This window comes from Aquarana catesbeiana, linkage group LG02, assembly GCF_042186555.1.
Source record: "Aquarana catesbeiana isolate 2022-GZ linkage group LG02, ASM4218655v1, whole genome shotgun sequence".
NCBI lineage: Eukaryota > Metazoa > Chordata > Amphibia > Anura > Ranidae > Aquarana > Aquarana catesbeiana.
The window spans coordinates 804,602,889-804,626,815 of NC_133325.1; positions in this window are offsets into that span (position 1 = coordinate 804,602,889).

Genomic DNA, 23,927 nt, shown 5'->3' on the forward strand with positions numbered 1-23,927 from the left:
TACGAACATTCGACCAGAAGAGTTAACCACTTGCTTACTGGGCACTTAAACCCCCCTCCTGTCCAGACCAATTTTCAGCTTTTAGTGCTGTCACACTTTGAATGACAATTGCGCGGTCATACAACACTGTACCCAAATTAAATTTTTATCATTTTTTTCCCACAAATAGAGCTTTCTTTTGATGGTATTTGATCACCTCTACGGTTTTTATTTTTTGTTAAAAAAAATTTAAACGACAGAATTTTTTTAAAAAAATTATATTTTTTTTTATATTTTGTTATCAATTTTTGCAAACAGTTAATTTTTCTCCTTCGTTTATGTACGCCGATGAGGCGGCACTGATGGGCACCGATAGGTGGCAGTGATGGGCACTGATGGGTGGCAGTGTTGGGCACTGACTGATGGCAGCACTGCTAGGTGGCACTAATAAGTGGCACTTTTGGGCATTGATAGGTGGCACTTTTGGGCATTGATAGGTGGCACTTGTGGGCTTTATTAGGTGGCACTTGTGGGCTTTATTAGGTGGCACTTGTGGGCTTTATTAGGTGGCACTTGTGGGCACTGTGGGCACTGGTAGATGGCACTTGGAGGCACAGATGAGGCATCTGTGCCTCCTTCCTCTTCGGGACTGATGTCCCTTTGACATGAGCCGGTGATCGGCTTTTTTTTCAGCGTGAGGAGAAAACGAAACCGATCACCGAGCTTTTGTTTACATCATGTGACCAGCTGTCATTGGCTGACAGCTGATCACATGGTAAGGGGCTGGGACCGGCCCCTTACTCGGATCTGTGATCACCCGAGTCTCCGTGACTCGGTGATCACAGCGCGCACACCGCGCGCCCTGCAGGGTGTGCGCGGTGCGCGTGCATAGGGGAGGACGTCATATGACGTCCTCCCGGAGATTGAGGTCCGCGCTGTAGCCGTCATTCGGCTATGGCCCGGACCTCAAGTGGTTAAAGGAAAATTGACAAGAGAGAAAAAGTCTAACAATATAGGCGGAGAATGACTGACCAGAGGAGGAAATTTTCTGAGGAAAATCTCTTTACTGTACGCCAACGTAACGCAAATATGTGGCCTTCAGCTTCAAGGGGTTCTACTGGGATTGTATGCAGCTGCAGGCATCGCCCCGGTACAGTTTTTTAGAGCCGATGGTCGGCTTTCTTGTAATAACAACCGATGTGGCTAAGAAACCGCTCGGCTGTTATTTACAAGGAACGGGAGGGGACGTCCCTCCCCCACCACCTTCCGTGGCTCGCCCGTCCCACCAGGAGGCCTGCGCAACCAGCTGACACGTCCGCCGGCTGGCCGGAGACCCGAACAATGCTGGAATCGGCTTTGATCGGATCTAGTAACCCGGAAGCCATGTCTTGACATCACTTCCGGTTTACTGGAGCCTTAAAGGCACCAGATTTTAAAAAATGACAAGAAAACTTGGCGTTTTGAATGCTTTTAAGAGCAAAGGAGGGATTTGGGGTCTTATAGATCTCAGATCCCTCCATAAAGAGTACCTGTCAGCGCCTATTACTGTTACAAGGGATGTTTACATTGTAACAGCAATAAAAGCGATACAAAAAATAAATAGATAAATAAAAATTTAAAGCGCCCCATCCCTCGCGAACGCAAATGTAAACCGTGTTCAAACCACACGTGAGGTATCGCCGTGATCATTATAGTGTGAAAGAACAAAATCTGACAAAGCGGCTGCAGTATCAGCATGGCCACAAAAGTCCAAGCATCAAATAGTATGTAACCAAGGCAGAGGCGGGGGGGGAGGAAACAGAGAACATGGGGGCAGCAAGTTAATAACGAGTACGCATTCAAAAACAGAGGATGCAAAATTCAATGTAGCAAAAACCCACTTACTATGAGAAGACTCTTCAGCACTCTCTCTGACCCAACCATCCTACTCCCTACCTTGGAAGGTAATGAACAAGCAGGGCCAATTTGTAGCCCCAACAGATCCATCCCAGCTGATTCCAGATAGGAAATCAGCTGGATGGAGGTGTGCCATACAGCCGCCCCAATAATGATATCCTCGTTAATCCCTCATAGGAATCAATAAGATGTGGGCGTGCCTTAAGCCCGCCCAACATCCAGCTGACTCCAGATAGGAACCAGCTGGATGGAGGTGCATAGCAAACCCACCCCCAGTCCAGCCACACCAGTCATATCCTAGCTGATTCCCAGCTGGATATGATCGTGCCAGAGACCCGCCCCTCATGCAGGGCCCCCTGGGTGTCAACCGCGCCCCGCCTCCCCACTGCGCCAACGACAAATGTCGTTGTTCTCCGTTTCCTTTTCCCCCCTGCCTCTGCCTTGGTTACATACTATTTGATGCTTGGACTTTTGTGGCCATGCTGATACTGCAGCCGCTTCGGTTTGTGACCTTCCATCAGGACTATCTGCGCCCCTTGTGCCTACCAACCAGCCTACCTACCTGTATACGCTGATATCTCCGATTTGGGGTATGCACTCTCCAAAAGAGTATTCATACTCAATTGGTTCTACCAGTTTAGCTTTTATATTTTTGTGCCTTTGATTCCAGGCTCCTCACTTTTTGGACCCCAGAACGCACACAGGCACCCCACCCCTTTTGGGGTGCGGTGTTTTTCAACACTACCTGGGATTCTCGATTTAAGCTTAGTGTTCTATGGTCAGCCTGTGGATGTCACGTCCATTGGACCAAGCGTGGGGTCATGAAATTTCCTTTCTTTTAATCATGTGGATATCTATCTGCAGTGTAAATGAATACAATGTAAGTGTATTACATTTGTGATAAAAATTTAGGAATATCTTATGATGTTAATGTTGTTCACTTATCGTTTTGTATTCTGCAATTCCAGATGTAAATTTCTCTCTGTGAACCCTGATGAAGGAAAGATTTTCCGAAACGTGTCTGGTTCAGGGAAACTACATGTTCTTTCATTGACGGTTTTTAACATATCCACGTTTATGTATTACTGTGTCCAATTTCGATATGTACATTTCATGTTTTGTGATTTTTTTTTTTTTTAATTTTCTATACTCATTTTCCTACATTTTCTCCTATGTGGTGGTGCCTTCAAAGTCCCACCTATAGGGGTACTCCTTCCTCTTCCTGATCATTATAGTGAGAGCAATAATTCTAGCAATAGACCTCTTCTGTAACTTTAAACTGGTAACTGTTTTAAAAAAATGAAAGCGTCACCTGTGGAGATTTTGAAGTACCGTAGTTTGTCACCATTCCACGAGTATGCATAATTTCAAAGCATGACATGTTTGGTATCCATTTACTCAGCATAACATCATCTTTCACATTATACAAAAAAAATGGAGCTAACTTTACTGTTTTGCTTTCTTTTAGTTCGTGAAAATTTATTTTTTTCCTAAAAAATTGCGTTTGAAAGACAACGTGACATACAAAAAAAAAAAAAAAAAAAATTTATATATATATATATATATATATATATATATATATATATATATATATATATATATATATATATATATATATATATAACAAATTCAATTAACACGGCTATGTCTGCAGTTGTCCTGTGCCGTTTGGGACATTTCATTGCTCTTATTCAATCCGGATGCTGTGGCTGCTTGCTGTCATTTGTTGCCAGGAGCGCCTGATTGGCTGGAAGTTTTTAGGCATTGGATTTTGTGGCCAATTAGGTTGTAAAGCCTGGCGGCCATCATCAGTTGCCGGGCGAACCTGATTGGCTAGATGCTTAGGGCACCTGCATTTTGTCCGGTCTTTATTGTTATATTTATGCTCTAATGTGCCTGTACTGCCCAAGGTCTCTACTGTTAACCATGACTACTACCCTTACTGCTTTATGTATATCTTCTATCTAAATGCAAGTGACATTGCTATTAGAGTTGCTACTTCATCCCTTTAAACCCGAACGCACATGAATTACACAAGTTCTGAGGCTAATTTAATGCAGATAAGGCACCAAGTGAGTTTATTTACCACCTTAATCAGCCACAGAACCCGTGCAATTCATATGTGTTCGGTTTTAAAGGAGTGAGGTGGCAACACTAATTGCTATGCTTGTATCTGTCCTGTGCCGTTTGTGATATTTCACTGCTCTTGTCCAATCAGGACGCTGTGGCTGATCACTGTCATTTGTTGCTAGGAGCGCCTGATTGGCTGAGAGATTAGAGGCACTTGATTTTATGGCCAGTCAGGTTGCAAAGCCTGACGGCCGTCATCAGTTACTGGGTGAGCCTGATTGGCTAGATCCTTAGGGCACCTGTATTTATATCCATTGTAATGTCGTGTAGCCACGCCCTCTGTAGAAATACTTGCTGACGAAACCGGTCAGGGTGTGGCCTACACGATGATTTGGAAGTGACGCTTGCGCTCCACTGTCTGCTACCATCCACCAGGAAGATAGTGTGGTGTCTGCAGGGAAACACACATCCCATCCTGGATGGCTAGACATGGTGACAGCGCCCTCTGGGCTTGATTATTTGCTTTTTTCAATATGTTATAATGTACGTAGATAGGATTCAGGGGAACCGCTGCTGTATAGGGGATTTTTACATGAATAAACAGGATTACGCTATGTCAGTGTTACTCTTGTGTTTTATGGTATATATGAAGCCCCTTTACCAGTGAATCCTGCTGATGATGAGGACTTAGTATTGAAGTGGATGCTGAATACCCATTTAATGCTCTTCTAATAGTGGCTTCTGGTGAGTTTGACCCCCTGGGGGAGTGTGCATCACTTGGTGGAACATGTCTTCTTTCTGATGAAACATCAGTGATTCTACACCTAGAAAAACCTTGAACTGTCTTCATCATTACATAGAGACTCTTATTTTTGTTCTGGCCACTTACTGTGATATATCTGACAACTTTTGTTTTTAAACTTAAATAATATCTGATCTCATATATCCTTTTAACCCAACGAACCTTCTCCTAGATACATAAAAGCAAATATGAGGCGCTCATATCCCTAGTGTAGAAAATCACATGTGCTGTAATTCCATCAAATAATAACGACATATATGTGAACAAGTTCATATAAATGGGCTTAATGGTGTGTACCAACTCTAGTCAAACCATGCAAAAATACATCCAATGTGTAAGTGAAAAAAGCTGTGACAGCAAAATAATTAAACGGCCAAAAATCCCCAATTAATGTGTTTCATAAAATAAGTGGAAAACAAATTAATATATTACAGAAAAATTGAAGCATGAAAAATCAGTCCTTGAAAATCTTGTGACAAAAAAATAACGTGATTTAATTTGTGACAAAAAGAAATAATCGCACAAATCTTCTATGGTGCAGTGATCTTGATAAAGCAGAACTCCACGTGCCTATTCACCTCACCAACGTGAAACGTGAATCCACTCCCACAGGTATCTCACTCACCGAATAATTTTGCCCGCACTCTCATGCACGGCAAAAAACGCTTAGTAGCCACACTCCAGAGTAATCCAATAAGCAGTAGTTCCACAGTGTTTAGAATCATTCCACATGTAAAAAAATTGAAGAACTCACATAGCGTAAACCAGCACGGCACGTTTATTAAAACCACTACAATCTTCAATGGGAACACCCACATTTTAAGAGATATAAACCAGCAGTAAAACCAATGCGATTCACAGCAACTTCAAATTCAGTGGATACACTCAGAACAACAGGTGGTCACGGCGGACCCGAGGTGTGTAGATGCTAGGACTCACGGTCTCTCTCACCCCCCTCCGTAGCGCGCCGTGCAATAACAAACTCTCCTTCCTATAGTGCGGCTCTCAGCGTTGCTCGTCACATCTCATAGCCACGCCCCCGACATGTTTCGTCATAGATTAGACTTATTCATGGGATTCATCATGGGATCCCATGAATAAGTCTAATCTATGACGAAACATGTCGGGGGCGTGGCAATGAGATGTGACGAGCAACGCTGAGAGCCTCATATTTGCTCTTATGTATCTAGGAGAAGGTTCGTTGGGTTAAAAGGATATATGAGATCAGATATTATTTAGGTTTGATAGCCATTTGAAGGGGCAGCTCTCTTTCACTTGTCATTGAGTGAGTTTTATTTATTTTGTTGCACATTGAGTGGGCCATTCACTGGACCTCATTCCTGATTGTTTTATGCTCTATCTACTGGCGCAGTGGGGGTAGTTTTGAATTAAGGACGGCTTAATATTCAGATTACCCATTTTTGTATTTAACTTTTGTTTTTAGCCATATGTGTGTTATACAGGACATAAGTTGTGGTGAGAGGGTTAACACCCAGAAGTTTGTTTAAATACTACACACACTTAGAACTGTTACAGAGTGTTGCTGGGACTGATAGTCCCACGGAACAAGTTAAGTTGGAGAACCATACATCTGCATAGACTTTAGTATTCAAGAACTTATACTAGATGTTTGTCTCCTTTGTATAAGAACACTTAACCAGTCTTCTGGATTATAACTGCTTTAGTGTATTACCCTACACTGCGCAACACCCAAGAGGAACCCTTTTGTGGATTACAATTACAAATTCATAACCTAGCGAAGACTGAAGACGTCAAGACTCTCTTTTACTGCAGGGCCCTGCACTTAGTTACAAAGGATAGTGACTTTAAGGTTTAGAGCAGGGGGAGCTCCCTGGTATAATATGTATGTATGTATGTATGTATATATATATATATATCTTTTTTTTATGTCACGCGGTCTTTCAAACGCAATTATATATATATAGTTTGGGAGTTCTGAGTAATTTTCTAGCAAAAAATACAGGTTTTATCTTGTAAGCAACAAATGTTAGAAATAGGCTTAGGCATCAAAAGGTTAATCTTACAGAGAGAATTGCTGTTGAAGTAAAATTTTGCTCACAACCAACCAGTATGTTACCCCAACTGACTGATGCATATAAATACTGTACATATCAGGTTCGTGTAGAAAGTACAGACAGTGTAGAAAAAAAACTAAAGGCAAAAATCAGGCAATGCACCGGCCATGTTGGTTTTATAACTACCTCTCTGTTCAAAGCACACTAGACGCTCATAAACCGCAAATAAAAAAAATGCTGGAAAAAACATGAATAGTTTGTGTTTTCTCACCAGCATTGTTGCAGTGTTTAGGAGCGTTTTGAAAAGGGTCTAGGAGCGGTAGTGTTGTTGTCAAGGAATGAGCGATCACTGGCATCCATAACCAGTGGTTGATAAGAAGTGGGCCGGCATCATTAACGGTGGATGACTTAATAGATAAACTTACAATTTCCGTCAACTTTTGGGTCTGGTATGAATTTTAAGGGGAACTCCATGCCAGTTGTTTTTTTTAAAAGGGTGTGGAGTCCCCCCCCCAAAAAAAAAAACCATATCAGAACCTTATCCAAACATGCAGCCTGGCAGGCCAGGAAAGAGGGGGGGATTGACCAAGGGTCCCCCCTCCTGAACTATACCAGCACACATGCTCTTATAATGGGGGGGGATTCTTTTGGGCAGGGGAGCTCCCCCCAAAGCACCTTGTCCCTACGTTAATGGGGACAAGGACCTCTTCCCCAGAACCCTGGCCGTGGGGGTCTGTGGGGGGTTTATCGGAATCTGGAAGTCCCCTTTAACAAGGGGGCCCCCAGATCTGGTACCCTCCCATGTGAATGAGTAGGGGTACGTACCCCTACTCATTCACCAAAAAAAAAGTTTAGTGTAAAAAAAGAGTTTGAGAAGTCCCTTATCAAAAAAGCAAAAATAAAAAATAAATGTCCTCCTGCCGCAAAATAAACAAAGGGATAGGGCCACCCGGTGACATCCCTGGGGAACCCGGCCCCCTTTGTGACATCGACCCAGCATGCCTTGGTCATATTGATGTTCTTTTTTTGCAGTGGAGTTCCCCCTAAAATCTGCTGACATGGATTTGGGGAGGGTGATTCCACGTTGTTTTTTTTTCCCTCCAATTTTTATTGCCAGCAATTGTTTTGTTTACATCCAGCTCAGAGTGGGGAAACCCGCTGACAGTTGAGTCATCCGTTTGCCAGCCCGCTCATTAAAAAACAGCTACAAACTGTCTGTTAAGGATACCTGTGGGCCACTGGCCAAATACCTATAAAAAAGGTTTATAAGAATTGATTTCATTAATTCCAGGGGGACTTAAGGCTGATATTTTTTGGATCCATAAGGTTTCGGATCTTAAAATTGAGTTATCCCAGTCACCTCCTCTAGTGTTGGGAGGGATAACCTCCAACACAAAGAGACTAGGGAATTTTCAAATTTGTGCTGGAGACCTATATGCCTAGTGAAGGAGTAATGATTTTCCCATTACCAGAATAATATAGGTGATCCCTCATCCTATGGCTGAGTTCATGTATAGTTTTACCGATCTAAAAGGCATGACATTGACATATCATCAAGTATATTACACTGCGAGTGGTACAATCGGCATATTGTCTGATTGACTGATGCCATTGACCATTAGGTAAGTAGATTCCACTCCCTTCAGTAATCCAAGGACCATGACTACGGTAAGTACCGCTGGGGAGATGAGAGTAAGAGTCCGATCTACCTAGATAATGACTGGTGGTTAGGGTATCTCATAGGGAGGTAGCCCACCTAAACACCAATTCAGGGGTCATACTTAGATAATGTATGATCTTCAGCCAATAAATGTCAATGATTGGAAATTGATGAATGTAAGGATTATTTGTGAGCTGAAAAACGAGTAATAAATCTGATAGTGTTGGCCGTAGTTTTAGGAGCACTTTTAGAGAGAAGTTCTGATCCGAGTCTCAATCTGGCTTTGTTGAAAGCCTTTGTGTTGCGTCTCGCCATTATGGCAGTCTTTTTGGTGATGCGTTTCACTTCCTACAGTTCTACTATATAATTATAATTTTTGATAATTTGTTTTATGTTTTTTATGTATATGGTTTTTCTTTTAGATAAAATATTCTCTGAATTATACTCTAAAGGAAGCGGGTCACTGCAAAACATGTCGAATTTACAAATGGACTAAGATGGATACTGTAATTTTTATTGTGGAACACCTATCTCATGTCTTATCCAGTTTATATCAGAGAAAAATGAATTATTTAAGGGTGCTCTCCTCCTTTTTTTGGGATATACAGCATCCTATGTGTATTATATGTCTGCCAATGTTGTTTTAAAAACTAATCTGTCTGTTTAATAAATTTATATTTTTATGCCAAGTTGTGCAAGTCTTTTAGACATGTGCACACTGAAATATTTCGTTTCGGAATTTCGTTTTCGTCCAAAAAATAAAATTTAGTTACTCCCGAAATTCGTTTTCATTTATTTCGTTTTTCGTTAAAAATTGCATTCGTCCAAAAATCCAAATTATGGTCGAATCTGTCATTGAAGGCTTATGGTGTCTGTCGAATGTTCAAAGAAGATTCGACGGAGCAGCTAAACTGTACGATGCTGTATAGTTTACCTGCTGCGTCGAATCTTCTTAGAACTTTCAACAGACATCATAAGCCAAAGTACGTGTGTACTTAGTTCTAGCTATTTTACTGCTCCTCCTCTTTGGTTACAATCAGCCAATAACATTCATCATCATCATTATTTTTATTTATCTTTTCTCCCCTACGTCGAATCTTTTCTCCCCTACGTCGAATCTTTTCTCCCCTACGTCGAATCTTTTCTCTATGTAGAATGATCTTAGACTAATAGAGTTAAGGTTAGGCACATTCGACCACAGGTTTGATGGACACAGATTGTTATTGTCATCATCATGTCAAATCTCCTATCTATATCAAACTGTTGTAGCAACGAAAACGAAAATAAAGCATTTGTTTATGTCGGATCTTTCGTTTTTCGGATTCTGCACTTTCGTTATGGTTTGTTAAAATGATAACGAAAATACCTGAAATTCGGACGAAAATGCATTCGGACGAAAACGAATGCACATGTCTAAAGTCTATACCGTACCACAAAATTCCTAGCTGTCTCACAATTTTTTAAATTCTGGAAAATAAAATGGGTGACTTCCTGGAAGCTCACAATGAACTGGTGGATGCCCATTTTGAGCGAGAAGATTGATTAAAAAATGTAAAATTAAGATTAAAAGGTGGCGGATCTCGAGGATAGATCCAGAAGCAATAATATCAAATTTAGAGGATTTCCTGAAATATTAAAAATTCAGAGTTAAAGCAATTCTTTAAAAAAGGATATAGACCTAAAACCCACAATTTCTCGCCAGGAAATGGTGACTGACAGGGCCCACAGACTGCCCAAACCCTCACACATCCCAGAAAGACTGCCCAGAGACGTTGTTGGAAAAATACACTTCTACCACGTAAAGGATCTCTTGATGCAATATGCACGTCAAAACTCCCCACTCCCTGACCCGTATGCAGGTATCCTTCTGTATTTGGACCTCTCTCTCTCTCTCTCTCTCTCTCTCTCTCTCTCTCAAGCATCAATATTAGCAAGGAAAAACCTGAACTCTATTATAAAGATTTTACGGAACCACAAAATTACCTACAGATGGGGGTTCCCCACCAAGTTACTTATTGAATGGAATAACACATCATCACATCATACTCAATATACATGATTGATGATGGTCTAAAGTTGTTGGAAAATTGGGGGCTGTTACCCATAGATGAGGAAACCCCACAGGGAAAAAAACATCCAGAGAAGATCCAACAACAATGGTAACATAAACCAAGTTAACCTTCTCCGCCTTTACTAAGACTTGCCTTACACCTCCCGCAAGAAACCAATAACTACTTACTCAGGTTACCTTTATGCACTTTTTAAAGTGCAAAATGATGCACACTCAGGTTGTTCTACAGCTCGTTATTATTTTTTACAGTTATTTTTATTGTTTTTACATACCTTTGTTCAACATGCTCTCATCCTTATCACCCACCTCCAAAGTGGATTTATATATTCTACCATTTGGAAGCCACTACATCATAGGAAGTGTAAACATGGTCTTCTCCTATCATTAAGCGACTACCCATCAGTGCCTCTTTAGAACATGTTACAACTTAAACTTCTATCGCTCAATGCGAAAGGACTGAACAGCCCACATAAAAGGAAAGCCCTTTGGACTCGCATACTTAAATTTAAGAGTGACCTAATATGCGTACAAGAATCGCATTTTTGCGGCTGACAAACCTTCAAAATTTAGACATCATTAATTTCCTCATATATTTTGCTCTAACAGCCCCAAGAAAAAGAGGGGGGTTATTAGTGCAGTAAAGGACTCTGTCTTTCCAACTCCTAGACATACTTATAGATAATCAAAGAAGATATATCATTTTGGTTGCTACAATTGACAATATTACCTACACAATCACTAACATTTATACCCTAAATAAGCAACCACACAAATTCATCAAAAGGATTCTGAAGAAACTGCGGAAACAGCACCCTGCGGCTGGATAAGGTAAGAGGAGATTCCACAGAATTTTTGAGTTCTAGTGGCTTTTCTCCTTTAAGGTAAATGCATGCTATGCCTATTGTGACCACCGGGGGCTGCTAAGAGCACAAACCTACACATGCTGAATGTCTGTCTCAGGTGTTGTAATCGCTGTGTATGTCCCAGCGTATCAAGCAGGCTGCAAGCAGGTAAGGTGGATGGGGGGATTTCTCATGTTTGAATGTTCCCCCCCAGGCTAGAGAGGGGCCACAGGGGTCTAGAAAGTGGTTATACCACCCGGGCTCTGTGGCCTAATGGCCACCATCTCTGAAGATAGCCGTTCAGGCAAATCTTGTTACCAGTCTCCCTCCTCCCCCCCCCCATCCCCAGCCTTTTCTCCAGAGAATAACAGGAGAGTCGGCAGTGTGGGAAGCGCTCGTTTTTTTCAAAACTCGAGGGGGGGGGGGCGGTAGAGGAGGGGGCGGGATGTCAGCACAGAGTGTTTAGACTCCCACTCAGGCCAGCTGCAGGCTATTAGAGGCACTCTGTACAGGTGCACTCAGCCTTCTGAGAGACACAGAGCTGACGGTCGCATGTAAGGTGGGACACAGGCATTCTCCTAGGCAGCATTTACTGAAGTAACACCAGACTGAGCATTGGGTAGCAAGGCTTTTAGCCAGACTACATCGCTCAGCGGACAGTGTTCATTTATATACCTCACACCTTGTTGCTTTGCACTATGGGTAGAAGAGGTTCAAGCACCCCAGGAACCAGAGACACTAGGGGATCTCGTTCAGGTTCTGAGGGCCCCCTGTCGGCAGCATCCTTCCCCCCTAAAGATGGGCCAGGGACGGCTAGCCAGGGAGAGCCATTGGGGTCAGGGGCTACACCTGCTTCTGGCACTTCAGCCCCTGTATATATTACACAAGAGGTTTTTTCCTCAACCATTAGTGGTCTAGAGGAAAGATTAATGGCCGTGATTACGTCTTCACTCAGTGGAAGAAAACGCACTAGGCTTTCCTCTGTTCCCCAAGACCCTCAGACAGAGGAGCTCTGGGATAAAGGAGATGAATCCCTTTCAGAGGATCGGGATGGGATGGATGATTCCTCTTCGGAGGATTCAGGTGGAGAGGGACCCTCTGCGACTTCCCAAGAGGAGAAAGTCTTAGTGCAGATCCTCACTGGATTGGTCCGCTCCACATTTAAGTTGCCCATACCTGAAACTGCTAAAGAATCCTCTTCTGCTTTGGGGTCACTGAAACCTTTCCAAGCAGCACATGCTTTTCCTGTTCATACTTTACTTGAAAAGCTTATTTATTCTGAGTGGGATCACCCAGACAAACGTTTTTTTCCGCCGAGAAAGTTTTCAACACTTTATCCGATGGAAGAAAAGTTTATTAAAATGTGGGGAATTCCGGCTATTGATGCCGCCATTTCCTCAATAAATAATAGCCTGACTTGTCCTGTAGACGATGCTCAGGGATCCTGTAGATAAAAGGATGGAATCCCTATTGAAGGATGTTTTCTCCTTAGCAGGATCAGTGGCCCAACCTGCAATAGCAGCGATTGGAGTCTGTCAATACTTAAGAGACCATGTTAAGCAGGTCATCAAAGTATTACCTGAACAGCAGGCCCAGGGGTTTGCTAACCTTCCAGCGGCCTTATGCTTTGTGGTTGACGCCATTAGAGATTCTATCGTGCAAACCTCCCGTCTTTCACTGGGGTTGGTGCATATACGTAGAATCCTATGGTTGAAAAATTGGTCAGCCGAAGCACCATGTAAGAAGCTACTGGCTGGGTTTCCATTTCGTGGTGCAAGGTTGTTTGGAGAGGACTTGGATAACTATATCAAGAGAATCTCTTGTGGGAAAAGCATTCTTACCTGTCAAGAAGAAGAGTAAGCGTCCCTCTTTCAAACGGACTCTTTCCCCAGCGCCGGGGGCTTCAGCCTCCAGGCAGTCTCGACGGCCGCCTCCATCGGGGTCCAGAGACAAGAGTCAACCCCAGGGACAAAAGAAGTCCTGGGGAAAGAAGCCTACTAGGCAAAACACTAAGACCTCTGCATGAGGGGGCGCCCCCGCTCACTCGAGTGGGGGGAAGACTGCGACAATTCTCAGAGCTCTGGCAGGAGGACTTCCAGGACAGATGGGTAGTCTCCACGGTAACCTTAGGGTACAAGCTGGAGTTTCAGGAATTCCCTTCTCCTCGGTTCCTCAGATCAAATGTTCCCAGAGACCCAGAGAAGAAGCAGTCGCTCCTTCTAGCGTTAGAGCGACTTTTGTCGCAGGAGGTCATTATGATAGTTCCCGCAAAGGACCAGGGATTGGGCTTCTATTCCAACCTTTTTACGGTCCAAAAGCCAAATGGGGATGTCAGGCCCATTTTGGACTTAAGGGATCTGAACCGATTCCTAAGGATTCAATCCTTCCAAATGGAATCAATTCGAACAGTAGTTCCCACCCTGCAGGGAGGAGAATTTCTGGCATCAATAGACATCAGAGATGCATATCTGCATGTGCCCATTTTTCCTGCTCATCAGAAGTTTCTGCGCTTCGAGGTAGGAGGGCGTCATTTCCAGTTTATGGCTCTGCCCTTTGGGATAGCCACTGCACCTCGAGTGTTCACAAAGATCTTGGCTCCTCCTCTGGCCAGATTAAGGGCTCAGGGTATAGCTGTCATAGCATACCTAGACGACCTGCTCTTGATAGACCGGTCGGTAGCCTCTTTGAATGGAAACTTGAGGACCACGGTCAGGTATCTAGAACACCTGGGTTGGATCCTCAACTTAGAAAAGTCTTTCCTAAAACCAGTAAGAAGACTGGAATATTTAGGTCTGATTATACATACAAGCCAGGAGAAAATATTTCTACCCCAGGCAAAGATCACTGCTTTGAGAGAGCTGATTCTGACAGTAAGGACCAAGAAGGGTCCCTCAGTCCGCCTTTGTATGAGGCTACTAGGGAAGATGGTGTCTTCATTCGAAGCAGTTCCCTATGCTCAGTTTCACTCAAGAATGCTGCAACACAGTATTCTGTCGACCTGGAACAAGAAGGTTCAGGCATTAGACTTTCCGATGCACCTGTCGCATGCGGTGCGTCAGAGCCTCAATTGGTGGCTCATACCCGAAAACCTGCAGAAGGGGAAATCCTTTCTACCGGTTACCTGGACGGTGGTAACAACAGATGCCAGTCTGTCAGGTTGGGGAGCAGTTCTGGAACAGGCTGCGGTCCAAGGGGTATGGTCCAAGACAGAGAGGACCTTACCCATCAACATTCTGGAGATCCGGGCGATACATCTAGCTCTAAAAGCCTGGACTATCAGGCTACAGGGTTGTCCGGTCAGGATCCAGTCCGACAATGCCACAGCAGTGGCTTATGTCAATCATCAGGGAGGCACCCGGAGCCGAGCTGCTCAAAAAGAGGTGAACCAGATCTTAGTCTGGGCAGAGATGCATGTGCCATGCATATCGGCAGTTTTCATCCCGGGAATAGAGAATTGGCAGGCGGACTATCTAAGTCGCCAGCAGTTACTTCCAGGGGAATGGTCTCTGCATCCCGACGTCTTTTGGGCCATATGCCAAAGATGGGGGGTTCCAGATGTAGATCTCTTTGCATCCCGATTCAACAAAAAGATAGACAGATTTGTGGCAAGGACAAAAGATCCTCTTGCATGCGGGACGGATGCGTTGGTGATTCCGTGGCATCGGTTCTCACTGATTTACGCATTCCCGCCTATTCTGCTACTACCACGACTCCTTCGCAGGATCAGGCAGGAAAGGAAGTCGGTACTTCTGGTGGCCCCCGCTTGGCCCAGAAGGACTTGGTATGCAGAAATAGTAAGGATGACGGTGGGTTCCCCGTGGACCCTACCGGTACGCCCAGACCTGTTATCTCAAGGTCCAGTGTTCCATCCTGCCTTCCAAAGATAAATTTGACGGTTTGGCTATTGAGACCCACGTTCTGAAGAGTAGTGGGCTCTCAGGTCCTGTCATATCTACCTTGATTAATGCAAGGAAGCCAGCTTCCAGGATGATTTATCATAGAGTCTGGAAAGCTTATATAACCTGGTGTGAATCCAGAGGTTGGCATCCCAGGAAATATGTCATAGGTAGAATCCTTGATTTTCTACAGATGGGATTAGAGATGAAGCTGGCCTTGAGTACCATCAAGGGCCAGGTCTCTGCTTTATCAGTATTATTTCAGCGGCCACTTGCTTCGCATTCTTTGGTCCGAAACTTTATGCAGGGGGTGATGCGTCTTAATCCTCCGGTTAAAGCGCCCCTAAACCCCTGGGACTTGAATTTGGTCCTGGCTGTGTTACAGAAACGGCCTTTTGAACCAATAAGTCAGATTCCTTTGGTCTTGTTGACAAGGAAATTAATTTTTCTGGTGGCCATCTCTTCTGCTAGAAGAGTATCAGAATTAGCAGCTCTTTCCTGTAAGGAGCCTTATTTGATTATACACAAGGATAGAGTGGTACTACGCCCTCATCCTAGTTTTTTACCGAAGGTGGTTTCTGATTTTCATTTAAACCAAGACATTGTTCTACCTTCCTTTTTTCCAGATCCCTGTTCTCCGGAAGAGAGATCTCTACATTCGTTGGATGTAGTAAGAGCAGTTAAGGCCTATCTAGGGGCAACTACTCAGATCCGCAAGACGGATGTTTTGTTTGTGCTGCCAGAGGGTCCCAATAGAGGACAGGCAGCGTCAAAAGCTACCATTTCTAAATGGATTCGACAGTTGATCATTCAAGCTTACGGTTTGAAACAGAAGATTCCTCCGTTTCAGATCAGGGCACATTCCACAAGGGCTATTGGTGCTTCTTGGGCAGTGCATCACCGGGCCTCTATGGCTCAAATCTGCAAGGCTGCAACCTGGTCTTCAGTTCATACATTCACCAGATTCTATCAGGTGGATGTGAGAAGGCATGAGGATATCGCCTTTGGGCGTAGTGTGCTGCAGGCAGCAGTACAGGGTCCTCAGGTCTGATTGCACCCTACTTGGTCGTGGTTCCCCCCCCTCAGGTAGCATTGCTCTGGGACATCCCATCAGTAATTACTGTGGCTCTGTGTCCCGTGATGTTCGAGAAAGAAAATAGGATTTTTTAAAACAGCTTACCTGTAAAATCCTTTTCTTTCGAAGGACATCACGGGACACAGAGGTCCCACCCCTCTTCTAATACACTATATTGCTTGGCTACAAAACTGAGGTATCCCTGCAAGGGGGAGGGATTATATAGGGGGTTGAACTTCCTGATAGGGTGTGCCAGTGTCCAATCACCAGTGATACCTATATAACCCATCAGTAATTACTGTGGCTCTGTGTCCCGTGATGTCCTTCGAAAGAAAAGGATTTTACAGGTAAGCTGTTTTAAAAAATCCTATTTTTTTCCCAGGAAGACTTATGCCCCGTACACACGGTCGGATTTTCCGATGGAAAATGTCCGATCGGAGCGTGTTGTCGGAAATTCCGACCGTGTGTGGGCTCCATCGGACATTTTCCATCGGATTTTCCGACACACAAAGTTGGAGAGCAGGAGATAAAAGATGTCCTGTGGTCTGATGAGACCAAGATAAACTTATTTAGTTCAGATGGTGACAAGCGTGTGTGGCGGCAACCAGGTGAGGAGTACAAAGACAAGTGTGTCTTGTCTACAGTCAAGCATGGTGGTGGGAGTGTCATGGTCTGGGGATGCATGAGTGCTGCCGGCACTGGGGATCTACAGTTCATTGAGGAAACCATGAATGCCAACATGTACTGTGACATACTGAAGCAGAGCATGATCCCCTCCCTTCAGAGACTGGGCCGCAGGGCAGTATTCCAACATGATAACCACCCCAAACACACCTCCAAGACCACCACTGCCTTGCTAAAGAAGCTGAGGGTAAAGGTAATGGACTGGCCAAGCATGTCTCCAGACCTAAACCCTATTGATCATCTGTGGGACATCCTCAAATGGAAGGCGGAGGAGCGCAAGGTCTCTAACATCCACCAGCTCTGTGATGTCGTCATGGAGGAGTGGAAGAGGACTCCAGTGGCAACCTGTGAAGCTCTGGTGAACTTCATGCCCAAGAGGGTTAAAGCGGAGTTCCACACAAAAATGGAACTTCCGCTTTTCGGAACCCTCCCCCCCCTCCGGTGTCACATTTGGCACCTTTCCGGGGGGAGGGGGTGCAGATACCTGTCTAAGACAAGTATTTGCACCCACTTACAGCATAGACTCCCATGGGAGTCTATGCCTCTTCCTGTCAGTCCGCGCTGTCTCCTGGGAAACACACAGCTCCCAGAAGATAGCGGGGACCAGTTACGATGCGCAGCGCGACTCGCGCATGCGCAGTAGGGAACCAGAAAGTGAAGCCGCAAGGCTTCACTTCCTGATTCCCTCACCTAGGATGGTGGCGGCAGCTGCTGAGAACCGAGCGGGTTCTCGGCGTCGCCTGCCGACTTTGCTGGACCCTGGGACAGGTAAGTGGCCATGTATTAAAAGTCAGCAGCTGCAGTATTTGTAGCTGCTGGCTTTTAATATTTTTTTTTTTTGGCGGTTTAGGTGGACCCCCGCTTTAAGGCAGTGCTGGAAAATAATGGTGGCCACATAAAATATTGACACTTTGGTCCCAATTTGGACATTTCACTTAGGGGTGTACTGACTTTTGTTGCCAGCGGTTTAGACATTAATGGCTGTGTGTTGAGTTATTTTGTGTGGCCACCATTATTTTCCAGCACTGCCTTAACCCTCTTGGGCATGGAGGTCACCAGAGCTTCACAGGTTGCCACTGGGGTCCTCTTCCCCTCCTCCATGATGACATCATGGAGCTGGTGGATGTTAGAGACCTTGCGCTCCTCCACCTTCAGTTTGAGGATGTCCCACAGATGATCAATAGGGTTTAGGTCTGGAGACATGCTTGGCCAATCCATTACCTTAGCCATTTTCCCTCCCCGGTGTCATGTGACTCTTTAGTGTTACACGGTCTCAGGTGTGAATGGGGAGCAGGTGTGTTAAATTCGGTGTTATCGCTCTCACTCTGTTATCGTACTCACTTTTGTTGCCAGTGGTTTAGACATTAATGGCTGTGTGTTGAGTTATTTTGAGGGGACAGCAAATTTACACTGTTATACAAGCTGTACACTCACTACTTTACATTGTAGACAAGTGTCATTTCTTCAGTGTTGTCACATGAAAAGATAGAAGAAAATATTTACATAAATGTGACTGAGGGGTGTACTGACTTTTGTGAGATACTGTTTATGATCCGTGGAGATGTCTACACTCCACTGAAAAGGACTTTACCTTTTTTTCTAATGTACACAAAACTTATTCTAAAATTGAATACTTCATTGCAAACAGACTCCTCTTGCAAAAATGACAGATGCTCAGATCCATAACATTACATGGTCTGATCACGCACCTATCACTATGGAGATAGTAATAGGAGATAGTAATAGGATAACAATGTACGAATTCTAACCTCCCCCATTCCATCATACCTATGCCTCCAATTCCCCCCCCCTCAATTTCCATCATACCTATGCCTCCAATTCCGCCCCCCTCAATTTCCATCATACCAATGCCTCCAATTCCGCCCCCCTCAATTTCCATCATACCAAAGTCTCCAATTCCGCCCCCCTCAATTTCCATCATACCAATGCCTCCAATTCCGCCCCCCTCAATTTCCATCATACCTATGCCTCCACTTCCGCCCCCCTCCCCCATTCAATCATACATATGCCTCTACTTCTGCCCCCCCCCTCATTTTATTATACCTATGCCTCCAATTCCGCCCCTCCCCCCATTCTATCATATGTATGCCTTCAATTCTGCCCCCCCTCCCCCAATTCTATCATATGTATGCCTCCAACTCCGCCCCCCTCCCCCCAATCTATAATGCCATATTTATTTTTGTAACTTAATTCTGAATAAAACATTTAACAGTGTAAATTTCATGAGATAATTTACAAGGGCGTGTTTAGGGGAAGAGCAGAGCATGGTTTGGGTGGGGCATCAGGTGGCGAGTAACTCTTAAGGCCTGGCTTGTAGCTAAGGACTTGAAAGTTTGAGCCCTGGTATATATAACGTTTGGAGGTTCTAAGTAATTTTCTAGCAAAAAAATACAGATTTTAACTTGTAAGCAACAAGTGCCGGAAAAAGGCTTAGGCATGAAGGGGTTAATAAATAGACCCCCCCTATGAAAGCATTTCATATTTTCACCTCCTGACATTTTTGCAAGCAGCATCAAAGTGCTGATGTATCCTGCAACAATTTGATGCTTGTTCTGCACCCCAAACCCGCACGAGTGGTCAGCCACACCCACATTTTAAGCCCCACCCTTTCTGATATAGTTGCTCCACAGTAGCCTACTATCATTTAGGTTGTTGGGGAGATTATAGATAATGTGGGAAAACACAGTGCTACAGGAGAATATAATAAAACACAATGCAAACTTATAAAGAAACAATGAAACAAAATGTATTTTATTTGGGCTTGTTCAGACTTGTGGTTGCAGGGGGTTACATTTGTACAGTTAAGCCATGTTGTTAGCAACCCCCCGTGAGGAGGCACAACATTAACGTCTCCTTACCGCCTGTCAAACACCTCTGAATAGTAATGTGAATGTGGATCGCTTTTCAGCTGTTTGATGCAATTCTAATCTTTGCCTTAGATTGCTTTCACACTCATGCGTTTTCCTGTGTTTTTACCTTGCTTGAAAAATGCAATAAAAATCTTTCCCTTTAAATCTTATAGGACTTGTAATGGAATTGCTTCCCACACTCCACTTGAGTGCTTCCGTCATACAGTTTCCTCCAGTCTGAATATGGATATTGTATATTATAGCCGCATATTAAAATCACGAACTAGGCAGGACTTGTTTGGCTGCAAAGCTGGAACATGAACAAAGGCACACAGAGCATACTTGCCAACTGTCACAAATTTCCCGTTACATTCCTGGGATTTAGCCCTCTTTCCCAGATTTAGCCATTCCCGGGAAATTCTTATTTTACCGATTTTTTTTTTTCCGCCGCCCGCCGCTAGAGGTCGGTGGCCGACGGAGAAAAGGTCTCCACCGGCCGCCATTTTCCCGGAGGCCAAATTACTATTTAGTAATGGCCGGGTGACTGCCAATATCATTTGAGCTGTAGCACCACCCACCTCCCGATACACAATACACCTTATCAGTACATGTACACAGGATCCCCGATCTCTCCTCTGTTATCTTATCAGTACATGTACACAGGATCCCCGATCTCTCCTCTGTTATCTTATCAGTACATGTACACAGGATCCCCGATCTCTCCTCTATGTTATCTTATCAGTACATGTACACAGGATCCCCGATCTCTCCTCTGTGTTATCTTATCAGTACATGTACACAGGATCCCCGATCTCTCCTCTATGTTATCTTATCAGTACATGTACACAGGATCCCCGATCTCTCCTCTATGTTATCTTATCAGTACATGTACACAGGATCCCCGATCTCTCCTCTGTTATCTTATCAGTACATGTACACAGGATCCCCGATCTCTCCTCCATGTTATCTTATCAGTACATGTACACAGGATCCCCGATCTCTCCTCTATGTTATCTTATTAGTACATGTACACAGGATCCCCGATCTCTCCTCTATGTTATCTTATCAGTACATGTACACAGGATCCCTGATCTCTCCACTGTTATCTTATCAGTACACGTACACAGGATCCCCAATCTCTCCTCTATGTTATCTTATCAGTACATGTACACAGGATCCCCGATCTCTCCTCTGTTATCTTATCAGTACATGTACACAGGAACCCCGATCTCTCCTCTGTTATCTTATCAGTACATGTACACAGGATCCCCGATCTCTCCTCTGTTATCTTATCAGTACATGTACACAGGATCCCCGATCTCTCCTCTGTTATCTTATCAGTACATGTACACAGGATCCCCGATCTCTCCTCTGTTATCTTATCAGTACATGTACACAGGATCCCCGATCTCTCCTCTGTTATCTTATCAGTACATGTACACAGGATCCCCGATCTCTCCTCTGTTATCTTATCAGTACATGTACACAGGAACCCCGATCTCTCCTCTATGTTATCTTATCAGTACATGTACACAGGATCCCCGATCTCTCCTCTGTTATCTTATCAGTACATGTACACAGGATCCCCGATCTCTCCTCTGTTATCTTATCAGTACATGTACACAGGATCCCCGATCTCTCCTCTATGTTATCTTATCAGTACATGTACACAGGATCCCCGATCTCTCCTCTATGTTATCTTATCAGTACATGTACACAGGATCCCCGATCTCTCCTCTATGTTATCTTATCAGTACATGTACACAGGATCCCCGATCTCTCCTCTGTTATCTTATCAGTACATGTACACAGGATCCCCGATCTCTCCTCTGTGTTATCTTATCAGTACATGTACACAGGAACCCCGATCTCTCCTCTGTTATTAGTACATGTACACAGGATCCCCGATCTCTCCTCTATGTTATCTTATCAGTACATGTACACAGGATCCCCGATCTCTCCTCTATGTTTTCTTATCAGTACATGTACACAGGATCCCCGATCTCTCCTCTGTTATCTTATCAGTACATGTACACAGGATCCCCGATCTCTCCTCTATGTTATCTTATCACTACATGTACACAGGATCCCCGATCTCTCCTCTATGTTTTCTTATCAGTACATGTACACAGGATCCCCGATCTCTCCTCTGTTATCTTATCAGTACATGTACACAGGATCCCCGATCTCTCCTCTGTTATCTTATCAGTACATGTACACAGGATCCCTGATCTCTCCTCTATGTTATCTTATCAGTACATGTACACAGGATCCCCGATCTCTCCTCTATGTTATCTTATCAGTACATGTACACAGGATCCCCGATCTCTCCTCTATGTTATCTTATCACTACATGTACACAGGGTCATTTACAGTGGTTTCTAGGCAGTTGAGTTTAGAGGGGTTTTTTTCGACCACAAAAAAACTCATTCAGAAGCTGTGTTTAGAGGCATTTCAAACGCTAAATGCGGCTAAACGCGGCTATCCGCGTTTAGGCGCGTTTTTTTGTCTAGTATCGTTTTTAAAAGGGAAACATTTTATTTATTACTTTTGAGCCTGGAAATGGCTAAAAACACACCCAAAACTCAATTATCACTGCCTGTAAGATTGATATACCATGCGATATTCCCCTCATCAGTCAATTACGCTGTACAATACACGACTTGCATTACTTGACGCTGAAGTAAAATAGGAATTTCACTCACCTGTCAACCACTGAGAATTTGCAAACTAGACGAGGTCTAACCTTTTCCAAGAGAACGTCAAAAGGTGGCAATTGACATGCGTGCTAAACAGACGGTTTTAAAACGTGGATCACAAGCTGTGATGTTCCAGCGTTCAGGAGAGGTTGAGAAACGCGTCGTGTACCTGAAGCCATAACAGAACTTCTGTCTCAGTCCGATTGATGGTGTCAGAGAAGATCCCAGAACAGAATTACTATTCGGCACTCTGATGTGCGCCGGTCCGCGCCATTATGCAGGCGCGCGCCCGTGCGCGCACGGTGTTTGACGCCAACCGCCCTATTTAGTGTGCTGGTACCCTTTGCTCAGTGCTGTCCGATCTGCAGCTCCCAGTCCTGTGTTTCCTGTCTGAAAGTTGATCTCCTTGTTACCCGGCTTGTCTATTGGATTCCACTCTGCTATCTGCCTGCATCTGACCCCGGCTTGCCTTTGACCTTGAATCTGCCTGCTCCCTTATACCACGCTGACCGCCTGCTGCCGACCCTGCCTGTGACCTGGACTTTGTACCTGCCTGCTCCTCTGTACTGTGCCGACCGCCTGTTGCCAACTCTGCCTGTGACCGGACCTGCCTACTCTGCTCCTGCTCTGCACCGGCTGACTGTGCTCCAGCCCACCAAGTACCTCCAGTCCACTTGCACCAGGATCCGGGGCCTTAACTCCACAAGTCACCCGCCAGGCTCTCATACCATTCTGCGCTCCCGTGCCTTCTGTTTACACTACCAGGGGCCGGGAACCAGATACGTAAGGGAGGCCTTCCCCTGCTATATCGGATACGTCAGTCAGGTACGTGAAAGTCTGACAGATGGTTTCCAACAAGCCTGCTCTTTGTTTCACATTCTCAACAAAAGGCTGCTTCTGTTCTGAGAAATCACGTGACTTATTACATTTCCATTATCCCAGGATAATCAATTCCATGTAATCCCTACCCAGCTTCCTCCCATTCCACAGTCATGTAATCCAAAACAAATCCCACGCCAATCCCACCTTCAGACCGATGTGCAAAAACATCAAATAAAAGTGACAAGGATGTTCATGTACACGACGGGGCAGCTGAAAACCTTCTGAATGCTGAAATTGATGGTGAAAAACACACATTTTACAGCTCTTACATACCGCGATTATGTGAGTTTAGCAGAGCATTTGAGGTTAGAAGCGTTTTTTTTTTTTTTTTTAAACCACTTAAAGCCTACTGCAGATGTGTGCAATAGAGCCGCCCTGCCGCAGCACAACGACGTACCTGTGCGTCATTTCGTGCAATAGATACAGGGGGCGCACACGTGCCGATTGGACAGAGGGGGGCGGGAA